We start from the raw sequence: 14,762 nt of genomic DNA on the forward strand, positions 1-14,762 counted from the left end.
CCCAAGGTCAACTTCTAGACTCCACATGCACGCACGCACGCACGCACGCACGCACGCACGCACGCATGTACATCCTCCTATGAATGAGATCTTTTCAAACCACCCCTGTCCCATAAAGTCTTCTTTTACATTCCCAGCACATGGGACTTTGAACTAGCCACATTCCAAGCGCTCACTAGCCGCGAGCAGTAGCGGTATTATGGCACTGGACCCACATGCTGTAATCTCTCTTCTGCCCCCATATCTCCCATCATTCTTCTAATCCATCCCTCCCATCACTTCTTCTAACAGCGCATTTCCCTTAGCGGGGATGCTGTGGACGGAGGCAGCCAGCAGGGCCCACGATCATTAGAGGCCATGGATGCACACCTGAAAGGAAGGGCGCTTTTGTGCCCTGCTAGGGAGCTCAGACTTGATCCTCAGCTCCAAGCCACTGTGCTGGAGGACTTTAAGAGTCATGAGTACATTGGCCTTTCAGGGAAGCAGTGCTGTGAGGGAGGGATTGGAAGCCAGACAGACAGAAGGCAGAGAGACTAGATTAAACCTCCAGAGAAGGACTGAGGACCTGGCCCAACACAGCCGTGGGAGTCACTGTGGAGAGAGGGAGGGAAGCGCAGACTCTGGGGAGTACGGAAAAGATGGTCACCTGGCTTCCACCAGGGCTCAGCGGCCATGAGGACGGAGGAGCTGAGGAAGAGAGGTTTCCTACACTTGCTGAAGTGGTTCCACTCAGTGAGGCAGGGGGGCACGGAGTCTACGATGGTTTAGAGCTGGATCCGGGTGTGGACTTCCTCAGCTGACAGTCCTTGGGACAGTACTAGAAAAGGTTCCCGACTGGACACAGATTCAAGGATCTGCGGCACACAGGAGGCAGGCCGAGGCAAACACATGAGCTGCTGCAGGGCAAATGCAAAGAGTAAGCAGAGACCACAGCACTCCAGGGGTACTGAGGCTTGAGGAGGGGGAGGGGCCGCAGCAGAATTACACACAAAGACAGTTTTCTTCTCCCTTTTTTCTGCGTATCATACATAAATCAGATCGAAGACAGAAAGAACTCATGAGTGTTTTGTTTTGCTTTCTGGAACACTGAAGCTGTGTGTGGGTTTAAGACATGGCAAGTCTTTCACACACCTGTAGACACTCCAGTAGACACTCTGGGTAGTGTTCCACAGGATCTTCCCTTCAGAACCTGTTGATCATCCGAGAACCACAGTTACAGGGCGTTCACTGTAGCTAGCAGTCTTGTGGACTGGTCAGTGCCTGGGCAGAACTGACGGTAAATGTTCTCAGTGCCATTGTGCAACACTCCCAGGGTGGGGTAAGAAAAAGCAGGAGCTTGGGGTCAGACACCAAGTGACCTTTCAGTCACTGGACTTTCCCTGAGCTTCAGCAACATAAAAAGGGCATATAAACTCCACCTCTCCAGTTCACTGTCAAGCTGAAAAGAGTAGATTTGTGATAGCTGTGACAACTATATTCAGTTGGTCCTGGATCTCTGGGAACTGGGTGCCACTAACAACAAGTTAGTGCTTTGCCACGGAGAGCATCCTGTTCCCTGCGGAGAATTACACAGTCAACCCCAGTGATGGCGGGGGACCTTACATCTTTAAATGATGATGTATATTTTTGTATCTTTTAATCATCACAACACATACTGGTTCCTGCACACACACTGCCTGGCTTTAGTGCATGCTTTGTAAATTACTATTTCTAGACTTCCGTTTTGTTTTTCAGTAAAATGGGGCTCATATGTACTTCCAGCATATTTGAGGATAAAAGGACATAGCATGTATAACTAAGTAAGACACTGCCTTATAAAGTCTGTTTGTATACATGTTAAGTGATAGGTGTTTACCACTTCAGAAAATGGAACAATTTGTAACATACACACAACTCTCCTTACAACCTTGAGTCCGAGGTTGGTACCCACTGCTCCTAGTTTTAGAGTCCAAGAGGGTGGCTGTACAGAATCAACTGAGGGTTCTATATTAACAGCATGCTTATGTATTTCCAGAGCTCCAGTGGACGCTTGGGCAGTGTCCCATATTGGCTACTTAGGAAGACAATCTGAAGGATTCTCCATACTTGATACTACTGGGCAAATATCAGCTTTTGTGACATTCATCCTGCAGGGGGCCCCTCTGAGCATTCTAAGTGAGTCGAGCAAAAAACCAGGAACATACAGGGGTTGTACAGCTTACAGGATTTATTCTGTGTTTTATTTCATGGTCAGTTCAGCACTTGGCATCATACATGATTATAGGAGACATCTATAGACACTTTAGGTTCCATTATTGAGCATTTCAGAACTCTGGTGTTAGAAGAAATGTTTTTAAAATCCTGGAAATCAATTTTCCATTCCACTCAGATGCTTTCCTTCCCCATTATACTCCCAATAATAGCTACTGAAATCACAACAAATTGCTTTAATAATCAGCCCAAACAACTGTCATTCCACAAAGGTCCCCCCTCCCCAACAGGAATAGATGTCCCTCTTCTGAACTCCCTTAGATGTTAATCTCTGTGGTGAAAGTTATGTCTCCTGCTAGAGCGAATTCTTCATAGAAAAGTCACCTTCCACAAAATAAGTCTTAAAAACAAGTGTAAAGAGCTGGTCTCCAGCCCAACACACTCTAATGCAGTGGTTCACGACCCGTGGGTTGCGACCCCCCCATACCAACTGACCCTTGCACAGGGGTCGCTTAAGATGGTGGGAGAACACAGATATTTACATTATGATTCATAACAGTAGCAAAACTACACTTATGGAGTAGCAACAGAAATAAATTTATGAGCCGGGCGGTGGTGGCGCACGCCTTTAATCCCAGCACTCGGGAGGCAGAGGCAGGTGGATCTTTGTGAGTTCGAGGCCAGCCTGGTCTACAAAGCCAGATCCAGGAAAAGGCGCAAAGCTACACAAAGAAACCCTGTCTCAAAAAACCAAAAAAAAAAAAAAAAAAAAAAAGAAAGAAAGAAAGAAAGAAATTTATGGTTGAGGGTCACCACAACACGAGGAACTGTATTTAAGGGTCGCAGCGTTTAGGAGGGCTGAGAACCACTGCCTCAACAGATGCGCTTTTCCCTGCCTCACCTTTCACTCTCAGAGGAATTCCCAGGTGATTTCTCCCCAGTTTACAGGGTTGCTTTTAAATGAAAAGGCTGGACAGCCTTGCCATACAGTCTGGAGTTTTTACTGCCAATTAACAGAATCTTTATGTAACTGATAACTTTAGCCTGATTATTTTACATAAAAAAATACTGGCATTAAGCCTGGTGCTTTTAATTTTTGCTGAGACCCATCATCCCACCTTAAAATAACTGCAGCCTTCTCAATTCCAAGTCACAACTGCCAGACTCCATCATTATCTCAACTCTGGAAATGCCAAGTCCTCAGAATCCTCACAGCTGATGAATGGAGAGACTGATTAGAACCACCCAAGGAAGCGGAGAAAAACTCCATGACGGATGCCTCCTTCAAACGCCTGTCCCTCTCATCCAATGTCAACATCAATTTCTCTGTTAACAAACATCTACTGAGGTCATGGCTAAAAGTCAGGCTGTGAGCTAGGCCCTCCACCGAAACTGGTGGGCAAGGCAGAGAGGCTGTAAAGCCCATCACTGAAGAACTAACCATCTAGCTTACTCTTTCTACAGGCGCATTTATCAAACGCTTGCTACGACCATCGGCTTGTAGCTGTTTCGGGGTTCGAAGGTGTATTGATGCCCCCGAGAAGCTCGCAATCCACCTGGGAAAGCCAGAAGCAACAGTGTAGGAGGAATCCTAGCAAGGGTCTAAACTTAGGGATGCAGACAGAAGGGCAGAAGAAGCAATCAATGACGGCAGCATGACCGGGGCTTGACTTTGAAGACTGGTTGGGTCGGAGAAAAACAGAGCATTCTAAAAAGCAGGGCATGGACATAGGGGAAGATATGAAAATGAGCATGGCTGAAGGGCAGGAGGAGCCAAGCAAAGAACAGGGGTTCATGTCTGAAAGGAGCGGGAAGTCAAACTGTTGGGTTAAATTTGGGCAAGAGTATAAAATACATGAAAAACACACTGGGAGGTTGGATCTTATGCCAAGGGCAGGAAGATTGGCAAGGGTTTGAACTGTAGATCTTCCTTGGCTTGCTTTGGGTCCAGGTTCCCAGTACATATATAGTACATTAAAAATGTATCACCTAACCTGCTAATAGCGCTCAGCCTAGCTTACCTTAAAGGTACTCAGAGCACTTCTCATAGCTTATTGCTGGACAAAACCATCTGACACGGAGACGCTCTTATAATCAAGTGTTTAATTTACACAATGGATTGGGTACCCACATCTAAAACCACTGGCAACGTAAGACGAGGTGCACGACTTTTTAGCATTGCAAGAGAATGTTGTCACCTACAACGTTCATGCATGAGAACTGCCCAAGCAAGTTGCAAGAAAAAGAAAATTGCCAACAAAGAAATCTCATAATGTTTTACATAAGTTACAGTTTTGTGTTGGCCCCCATTCGTGGCTCCACAGCACCACATGTGGCCTACTAGTCACTGGTTAGACACGTGTAGAACAGCTGTTGTTTCCCCTCCTGACGTCATGGCTAACTAGAAGCTGTAGCTCACGGCTACGACTCAGCATTTTAAGAGAATACCACATTGTTTATCACTACCCGGAGGCAAGGATGAAAAGTCAAAGTATGGTTTCTGCTGACTGCACATCCCATTTTCACCATTCAAAGTTGAAAAGTCTTAAGTCAGACCATCCTCATTTGGGGGCCATCTTGCATTGAGAATAGCTTCTAACCAATCAAGCCTGAGCTCATGGGTGTCAGGCTTCCTGTGGGGTATGCTTGGAGACATGCTCTCAGGAGATGCATGTTTGTGTTCCTAGTTGGTGTGGTGGAAGGGGATGGGATTGGGACCTCAACGGCAAAGAGATGAAGGCTAGGGGAGGGCTGTAAAAATCACCAGAAGATAGTGAAGGGGAGTTTGGGAGGTGCAGGTGGGTGGGCTTAGGCTCTAAGGGAGACTGAAGAGAGAAAAGGAAATAATATCGGGCTTTCTCTTGGGAGAAATTGTCACAAGAAAAAGTTAACAAGATCTGATGCGGTTTCCTAGTTAGAAAAAGAGAAGGATTCCTAAATCAGGTGATCCCGAGAAACCATAAATATTAAAAAACCGAAGGAACTCTCACCATCAAAGGCACAAGTTTAGTAGCCGCTGTAAGGAAATGTGTTCTCATGCCTCTAGCCTGAGGCTAGGACCACAGCCCATGAAGTCTGTTAAGCAAGCAGATAAACAGGAATGGATACATAGTCCTACAACTAACGATCTGTTATGACAGGAGGGTAGATAATATTTAAGAAGTTTTTATTAGATAGTAAAAGTAGAAGTTATCAAATCAGCATCATGGAAATACTACATACAGTAGACACACGGCTTCACAGATTATCTTTCTCTGCTATGATACTTAGGGGGTCCTAACCATTACTGTTATACACTGAACGGATAAACCTCAGCAGAAAAATCAACATATGGCCTATTTATATATCAATCTTCACAACTCTAAATTAGCCATTTTGATGTTTCAAGGAGATAACACCTTCCTAACAGTCGACTTCAAAAGAGGAAAGGCAAAAAGAGGTTTGTTTTTCTCTTATAATGTTTACTCGGTTTTTTTTAAACTGTATAATGAAAATCCCATTTTAATGAGTGATTCCACTTGAAGGTAGAACAGCAGCGGCAGAAGAATTAATTGATGAGGTGAATTATGCTCAACCATCCAGAGATGGACAAATACAGCCATTTAAGTCTGTCTGCGTGGCAAATGCCCTTACACCCTGTGCTGTGCTTATGGAAACTACTGTCCTGCGTATACACATTAGAACCACCACAGATTAGATCATCAGAGTCAAGGGACACAGTACCAGCACCGCAGACGTCACCAGGAAAGCAAGGATTACAGAGCAGTGACTGAGCAGTCCCCATCACATACATAGAAAACGTGCTCGCTTGCCATATGGTAAGACTGGTGGGAGCAGCCGAAATCTCACCAGAAGCAACCTCTACTTTTTCCATTTTATCAAAACTGGAACTAAAGCTTCTTATCCTGACTTATTTCTTAGGATGCTGGCTGAAGTTGTGTAAAGAGGTCCTCAAGTGAAGACCAATTTTGCCCTCCCCCCCCCAAAAAAAAAGACAACCATGACCGAACAGCCACTGCTAATAATGGTACCACCCTCCGACTGCAGACTCAGAAAATGATTTTGACTTATTTTATTTATTTATTTATTTATTTATCTATTTATTTATTTATTTATTTATTTATTTATTTATTTATTTATTTATTTATTTATTTATTTATTGAGACAGGGTGTCTCTGGGTAGCTCAGGCTGTCCTGGAACTCACTCTGCAGACCAGGCTGTCCTGGAACTCACTCTGCAGACCAGGCTGTCCTGGAACTCACTCTGCAGACCAAGCTGGCCTTGAACTCACGGAGATTCGCTTGCTTCTGCCTCCCGAGTACTGGGATTAAAGGTGTGCACCACTACAGCCCCAGCAGATATTTTTTTTTCTTTTAAAGGACTAAAATTGAGGCATGTCTAAGGCTTAATGGCCACTTCTACGGGGAGGTGACCTCCTGGGCAGTGCTTCACAGGCTGCCACGCTGTGGCTTAAGAATTTGCTTCTCTCACTGCTGACTCGGTGAGTGAGAGGTTGCTTCTGGGGCCAGAAGATTTCTCTTTCCACAATGGCCACTTGATTTGGTGTGAGCAACTGAAGACTTCTTCTGTGGGGAGCTCCCCACAACAAGATGAACACAAAAGAAACCCTGGTCATTTTGCCTACCTAAATGAGTACATTAACTAAATGGATTCCTAGGAAATAATTTAATATTTCAGAGATTAAAGGACAAAAATTGCCAATTAACACTCTCCTTTCCCAGAAATGTCCAGTGTTTTCCCCTTAATCTCTTAAATATTCTCTGTATTCAAATAATTTATTTTTATGCAAATTATCTTTTGGAGTTAGTCGTGTGTGTGTGTGTGTGTGTGTGTGTGTGTGTGTGTGTGTGTATTTAGAGCCATACGGAATCTGACATGTTTTCTGCTCTGTTGCTCCACAGAAAAAGGTTTTAACCCAGCTTGAGTTTATTTCAAAACTCTAATTAGAGACTGAAGTAGTATTTGCCTTGTCCAAATAGAAAATCATTCTCAAAGTTGATTTTTTTTTCTTGGTTAAAAAAAAAAAAAAAAAACAACAAACCAACAAACACCAGATACAGATTTTTTTTTTTTAAAGCACTACAGTTACTTGATAAGACTGCCCCCCATCTACATAGCACATTGCTTTCCGGTTAAGTAACACAATTTCATAAGGCTCATAAAATATTTTATCCAGAAGGCAACTTTTTTTTTAAAAGAGTTCTTTCAAAATAATTGGTTTTACTACTTGAATAGTCTATTCTATGTCTGACTTCCTGTCCTTTCTTTTCTCTGCCATATTGAACATCTGCTTACTCTCTGGAAAACAGAATCCGAGTAGCAATGAAATGCTCCTCTACAACAAAATAGAATGATAACATAAAGACCACACGACCTTACTCTTTCTCTGCAGATTCTAAAATTTCTGGCGTTTTTTTTTTTTCCTCCCTTAAAATCTGCGGTGCTGCGAAGGCGGCTGATACTTGAGTGTTTTTAAATAAGCAAGTGAAAATAATACATATAATGTTTTATGAAAGGAAAGAAAGGCGCCGTGGTTGAAGTTCAAGGGTTTTCACCAGCCTCAAGCTACAGAGAGGTTGTCGTGCACTCAAAGCAAAATGCTGTACAGGAAGAATCTTTAATGAAAGTGTCGGTTCTCCACAACCTTGGCACCTGCTTAAAACCAGGACTGCTGGCAGCCGAAATCTCATCAAGTTTATAAACACCAGCCCCGCTGCGCACTGGAAGCCTCCACTCGCCAGGATGGGGAGGAAATGATGGGAGGCTTCCGTCGCATCCCGGTCCAGGTGAAGGCTGGGTCCTTCACCCCGGCGGGTGTCCGCAGCAAACGCGGACCTCCCTCCCAGCAGTGAGCGAGCAGCTCGGCGGTCTCCCCAGACACGCAAAACTCAAGTTGCTGCCGCGTCTCGGAAACGACCCTCCTCGGTCAGGGCTGCAGACCGCCCGCCGCCCTGCGGGTTCCGGGGGTTTATCCGCCCAGACTTGGCGATGGATGACACCGCTCAGTCCCGCGGCCCCGGCGCCCGCTCCCGCCCGCCCCGCGCGCCCTCGCCGCGCGCACGCGAGCGCTCTAGGGCCAGATCCCGCGGGCGCCGAAGGGGTGCGGGGTGCCCGGGGACCTGCGGCCCCGCTCCGGCCGGGCAGCTCGGCAGCGCGGAGCTGGAGCGCAGGGGGGCGCCCGCGCGGAGCAGGGCCGGCCGGGTCCACATCCAGCCGCCTGCCCGCCCGCCCGCTCGCCCGGCCGCCCCGGGGAAGGCAAAGACGGCGACCTCCGCGTCCGGTCCGCCGAGCGCGGGCCACACCCAGCGCCCCGGGAGGCGGCCTCCGGGAGCCGGGGCTGCGGAGTGCGCCGCCGCTCGACCACCTCCACCCCGGCCGCGCAGGCCCCGCCGCGTCCCGCGCCCCGGGGACCCCGGCTTACCTCGGCGCGAGCGCGGCCGCTCTGTCCCGGGCCGGGGCGCGGCGCTGGTGGCCCCTGCAGAGCGGAGGGCGAGCGGAGGGAGAGCCGCGGCAGGGCCGCTCGGCCAGCGGGCTGGATTCCTTCACTGCCTCAACTCCGCGCCGCCAGCCCCACGCAGGGACACTCCCGCCCGCGCAGCCCCCACCCCCCGCCCGCCCGCCCGCCCGGCGGCCGCCCGCCCCTCCGTGTCACTCACCAGGAGCACACACCCCGCCAGCGCCCCTCGCTCCCGCTTGCACACACGCCGCCGGATCACGCCTCCCTGGGTTTTGTATCCGCTCACACGCACGTTCTGACACAGATCCAGTCCCTCCACCCGCCCTCCCTAGCTCCTTTCCCACCCTACTTTCTAGAAGAATCCCCTATACAGCTTCCGCACTTTGCTCGCTTGCCCGGCACCAACCTCCTCCCCTTCCCCTCCAAACCTCCGCCTCCCCCCCACCCCTTCCCCGAAACTGCCCACTGCTATCCAAACACCGGTCACTACCCGCTGGAGGAGCAAGAGAATCGTTCTTTCCTACCCAGGAAAACGAACTTTGCTGCCCCAGCACCGTCTGCAAAGGCGAGATGCTTCTCCCGGGAGAAGGTAGTAATGCTTTCTGGGGGTGAGCCAAGCTCAAAATGTAAACAAAGATAGCTTATTCGGAAATGCCGCGGAAAATCAGGCCCCCCGGGACGAGCGCTGGGGGGCTCAGCCCGACCTCCGAAACCCAACTAAGCCCAAGTGTTCTGGCCCCTCGCCTTCGCTGCGGGTCTCACGCGGGGTTCTGGGCGTGCGTGATCACCCACCGAGCTGCCCCGCGACGCCCGTGGCACCGGCCGGTGGTGTTTCTGCCTGGGAGCGCAGGAGTCGGGAGAGTAAAGGCAATCATTATTCATGATGGACGCACTTTAGATCCGCACACCTCTTCCAGAGGCAGCAGAGGGAAATGCAGGCTGCTCTCAGGTTTGTTTTTGAAGGGTAACTTCCTAGCCGCCTTTCCTCTGGGCAGTAACTGTTTCTCAGCGGCTTCGTGGGTCTCCCAGCCTTTCACAAACATCAGGCTAGTCAGCGAGGCCTCTCAAGCTCAGAACAGCAGAATTGCATTCCATTTAAGGAAGCCGTTATTTGAAACGAATTACACTTTCAGGTAACATTCGGTTCTACAATACATCATACCCTAGTTGACAAAGCCCACTCCGGTTGCAGGGGAGAGCTAAAAGGAAAACATGTTTTGTTCCCTGACTGGGAGTGTTCGTCTACTTCATAAGGCTGGATTGCTGAGTCTAAAAATTAACTCGAGCGAGTGCTTTAGTAGATGATTTAATCCTTCAGATAATCTCATCAGGCAGGTGTGGTTTTTTTGTCCGCCTTTTTTGCAAATAAAGAAAGGAGACAAAAAGGTTAATTAACTTGCCCAAGTTTTTGGCTAGTAAGTAGAGGAAGAATTTGAACCCAGCCTGACCCCGCCTTGCTGCATAGGGCAAAGCTAGCTTCTGGACTACATGTCAAGGACAAATGCCATCCTATTGCTTATTGAATTCAGAAGAATTAGTGAGTAACTTGGAACGATTCAACTTGGAGTGTGGTGCACATTTCAGATCTTCTTGCAAAGTAAGCCATTTAAGTTTTGAGCGGGGGTTCCCCAAGACGAGAATTAGAAAACGAGCAATGCATTATGGCTCCCCTAAGGATGGGCTTTGGAAATAACATTGAACTGGTCTTCACTCCTTTCTTCTATCACTTCATAACCTTCCCGGGACTCCAAATCCAGCTTGCTTACTGAAGTCTGACAGAAAAATGCTTTCAAGACCAGAGGGATGAAAAGGTTCTCAGAAGCCAGACCTGGCCTTTTCATATTTGAGGGTGGCTTTCCAGTAAGTCGTACCTGTAATAATAACTGCCCTGTGCGCCAAGAGCAGAGTTCGAAGCGTGGAACTGATGAAAAACCACAGCAGAGGTTACAGTTAGACAAATGGACTCCAGCTGATGTCCAGGTGTGTGTGTGTGGGGGGGGCGCCAGCCCCTGAAAGGACAAGGATGTGATAACCGTCAGGACACAATAGAATCAGGAGTTAGCTTGGCCCAGCAAAAGAAATCAGACTTCTGAAAGTTTCATAGATAATTTTAAATCCAACTTAGACCTTTGGTTGCTCAAATTAATTTACGCTGGAAAAAAAAACCTTATGTTTCTTGAATCAGAGGTTTAAAGCACTTACTGAAATGTAGGTAAAAACTTGCACATCAAATAACTAACAAGGCTATATTTTGATGAGTCAAACATAAAAGATTTTAACAGCATGTAAAATAGATTCCTACTATTATTAACTGGAGATACAAAAACCCAAAGAAATAAAAAGAGATAAATCTGTGTTTTTAAGCAGATGTTGGAAAATTGTTTGAAAAAGTACATTGTTTGAAATTATAACCAGAAGGTTATGTCAATATGACTCTCTTGTTCAGAATTATTTTGTAAGATTATAATCCATGAATCTCATTTTACTGTTTTTTTTTAAACTAAATTTAAAAAATAAAGATCCTTTCTGAAGCAAACAAGGATCACATCAGCAAATGTCTTCATGAGGGCAAAGTGTATTGGTTTCTGTCTCCTAATGTTTCCATGCACGTATTTTAACCTGCAGCTACCTCTTTCTTCCATATTGTCTGTCTCCTCCAGTCTTTACCCAACATGCTTCCCTGTAAGCATGGAGGGTAGTAAAGCTGATTGATGGTCACAGTATTAATTTCAACAAAATGTCACATTCCCTGCTTTTCAATCTCCATTGGTCTGGACACCGGAATCTCTAGGTGCGGGTCATTCAGAGTAAGGCACACCTTCAGGAAAGCCTGCTTAAGGCAACCATCCATTTGAATCCATTTATCCATTTGAATGCCAATGTCTGAGTGAGCGGTGTAGGCAAGGAATGATGTAGTCACTAGGTTCCAGAGCACCAGGCAGCATTTGACCTGATAGCAGAGGAGGCCACCACAGAGAGACCCTGGACTTTGACTGGGCGCTGTCACTGGGTGGAATCCAGGTTATCTCCCCCAGGGAGGTGACAGATAAACTGTTGTCTGTTGGAAGAAATTCCAGCTCTTCAAAAACCGCTATGGGGGCTGGGCGGTTGGTGGTGCACGCCTTTAGTCCCAGCACTCGGGAGGCAGAGCCAGGCGGATCTCTGTGAGTTCAAGGCCAGCCTGGGCTACAGAGTGAGTTCCAGGAAAGGCGCAAAGCTACACAGAGAAACCCTGTCTCGAAAAACCACTTGCTCCAGCCAATGATGCGGATGGAAGCCACGGCTTCCAGGCTGAAGTATGGAGCTAGTACACAGGTCACCGTATTGTCTGTTCCCTTCGGTACCGCAAACAGTGAGGTACATAGAGGTGGCAGCTCCATGAGAGGAGAGCCAGTGACGACACTGAGCAGAGCCACATCTGTGGTCCTTAGTGGACACGCGGTGTGAGTGAGGAATAAGCTTGTTCTGAGCTACTGAGTCTGGGGCTGTTTGCTTCTACATCACAATCTAGTCCACTTCGGTTAAAAAAAAAAAAAAGTGCAATCATCCTGGCAATAGTGAAGATATTCCAAAGGGAACCACAGTGTTCTTCCCAATCGGGATCGGGCTATTGAAACAATAGTCCCCAAGGAATTAGTTTCCCCTGGAGTCTCATGCTGAGGAAGGAAAAGTCCGAGGCACCTGTGCAAAACAACAGAAGGGACCTTGTCTCACACGAAGAGATTCAGCGAAATTCTGACAACTTGTCATTCCGCTTTGCTGGAGAGAACGGCATCCAGACTAGGGCGGGTCCGTGATGGACAAGGCCACGCCTTGATCAGAACTACTCAGTGAGGAAGACCTCCTATCCTCTTCCTCTCAAGTGAAACGTGAGCCCCACGTAGGCATGCTGGGGAGGGTGGCATTGGACTTCTGACCTCTTCCCAATGTGACATTAAATCTTTCCTCTGATTAATTCATAGTCTCATTCTCTCTCTCTCTCTCTCTCTCTCTCTCTCTCTCTCTCTCTCTCTCTCTCTCTCTCTCTCTCTCTCTCATCTCTCTTTCCCCCCACCCAGGGTGGCCTAGAGCTTTCTATGTTGTCAAAGATGATCTTGAATTCATGATCCTGCCTCTACTTCCCAGGTGCTGGGACTGCAGACCTGTACCCCCAGCCCAGGCCATTGTTATCTCTTTAATTGACATGTTAAGGATGGACTGCTGAGCCTGCCTTGTTAGGGCTCCCAGGGCCCAAGATCTGACCCTGTCTTAGTTAGAGTTTCTATTGCTATGATGAAACACCATGACCAAAAGCAAGTTGGGGAGGAAAGGGTTTATTCAACTTACACTTCCACATCACTGATCATATGAAGAAATTCAGAAGAGGAACTCAAACAAGTCAGGAACCTGGAGGCAGGAGCTGATGCAGAGATCATGGAGGGGTGCTGCTTACTGGCTTGTTCCCCATGGCTTGCTCAGCCTGCTTTCTTATAGAACCCAGGACCACAAGTCCAGGGATGGCATCACTCACAATGGGCTGGGCCCTCCCCTATCAATCACTAAGTAAGAAAAGGCCCTACAGGCTTGCCTACAACCCTATCTTATGGAGGCATTTTCTTAATTGAGGTTCCCTCCTCTCAGATGTAGATTGTGTCAAGTTGATGTAAAACTATCCAGTACAGACCCTAACAACTCTAAGAACAGTAGAAATAAATGCATAATTGTAGACAGTACTGTGGCCGAGTGGTGTATTCCTCCTTTACTCTTGGGCACATATTAGCTCACATTTCTTAGCTTCCCAGGTCATTGGCTGAGGCCACAGGCTGCATTCCAACCACTAGACTGAACGTGGAAATGCTCCTCTATGCTTCTAGGTTGAACTCAGGAAGAATCTCCTCCTTGGTTTTCTCACAGGGAAACTGAGGACCCTAAGATGACAGGCAGGAGCTAGCGAACCTTTCCTATGAAGGGGTAAATAGCAAACATCGTAGTCGGCCGGCCTTGTCCTTTCTGTGGTCCGTACCATAAGTACTCACCTCTTCTGCCCGGTGCGCCACAGAATGGCCGTGGGTACTGCAAACAAATGGGCATGGCTGTGTGCCAGTCACATGTATTTCAAGAAAATCAAACAAATGTAGGCAGGGATGTGCTCTGTAGTGGTGTCTGCTGACCTCTTATCTAAAGGCTGGAAGGAATACTGGTCTCTGAACGACGCTGAGACCTCTACTTGCTATATACCCATAATAAATTGATATATGAATAAAACATCTGTATGGTGAGTGAGGCATAACTATCTTGCTCCATATTTCAGAAAAAATTCCAGAGAGATTAATAATGTAAACATTTTTTAAACTGCAAAAGTCCTAAAGAAAACAAGAAAAAGCTGCTCACATTATTGGTTGTCTTTACAATACTGGTTAGAAATATGGTTTTAAAAAAATACCAGACGCTGTAACTGAAAAAATAAACAAGCATGATAAAAATTAATGCTTCTATACACAGCAGAAGAGAGTTAATATCATACCAACAAACAGATTGTAGAAACTCATATGAAAAATAGGAGCAGTGAAATGTTTTAAATGGACAAAGGATATGCAGAGGCCGTATTCAAGAGAGGAATACATTCTAATGCTAATGCAAACATATTCAAACTCACTGATGGCCGGAATGGAAATCAGTACACAAGAACATGGAGTTTACTTATTATGGCAAAAATTTGTGTTACTCCTAAGTGTAAGTGTGTGTGTGTGTACATATATATATATATGTGTGTGTGTGTGTGTGTGTGTGTGTGTGTATATATGTATATATATATATATATATATATATATATATATATATATATATATATAAAATAAGAACTTTTGTATATTTGACTGGCTGGAATATGAACCAATGAGCATGCTCAGAAAGTAATTTACAGTCCTTGCAAACGCTAAGGGCACGCACAACCTCTGACTGCCCCTTGTCGGCACAAGCCATCTCTTCTATGGATATATTGTGCACGAAACCACATTTACACTGATGTCCGTTGCAGAGTTAGCGTAAGAGTAAGAAAATCTGGACCACACCTCCACATCTACATAGAGAAGCCTGGCTAATGAAGTTGGGTAT

General features: G+C 46.7%; 1 protein-coding gene across 5 annotated transcripts in view; it reads right to left on the reverse strand.

Annotated features, from left to right (window-relative positions):
* Spats2l (spermatogenesis associated serine rich 2 like) overlaps positions 1–8,974 on the reverse strand; it is a 167,798-nt gene extending 158,824 nt beyond the window's left edge. For 3 of the 5 annotated variants that reach the window (XM_059278250.1, XM_059278249.1, XM_059278248.1), the window contains exon 1: positions 8,634–8,684. The gene's annotated coding sequence lies outside the window, so the exon portion shown is untranslated. Of the gene's footprint in view, positions 1–8,633; positions 8,762–8,868 lie in introns of those variants that run through there. The other 2 variants (XM_059278252.1, XM_059278251.1) reach the window with 2 other exon arrangements.
* Positions 8,975–14,762: the final 5,788 nt, after the last annotated feature.

This window comes from Peromyscus eremicus, chromosome 13, assembly GCF_949786415.1.
Source record: "Peromyscus eremicus chromosome 13, PerEre_H2_v1, whole genome shotgun sequence".
In the NCBI taxonomy this organism is placed as follows: Eukaryota; Metazoa; Chordata; class Mammalia; order Rodentia; family Cricetidae; genus Peromyscus; species Peromyscus eremicus.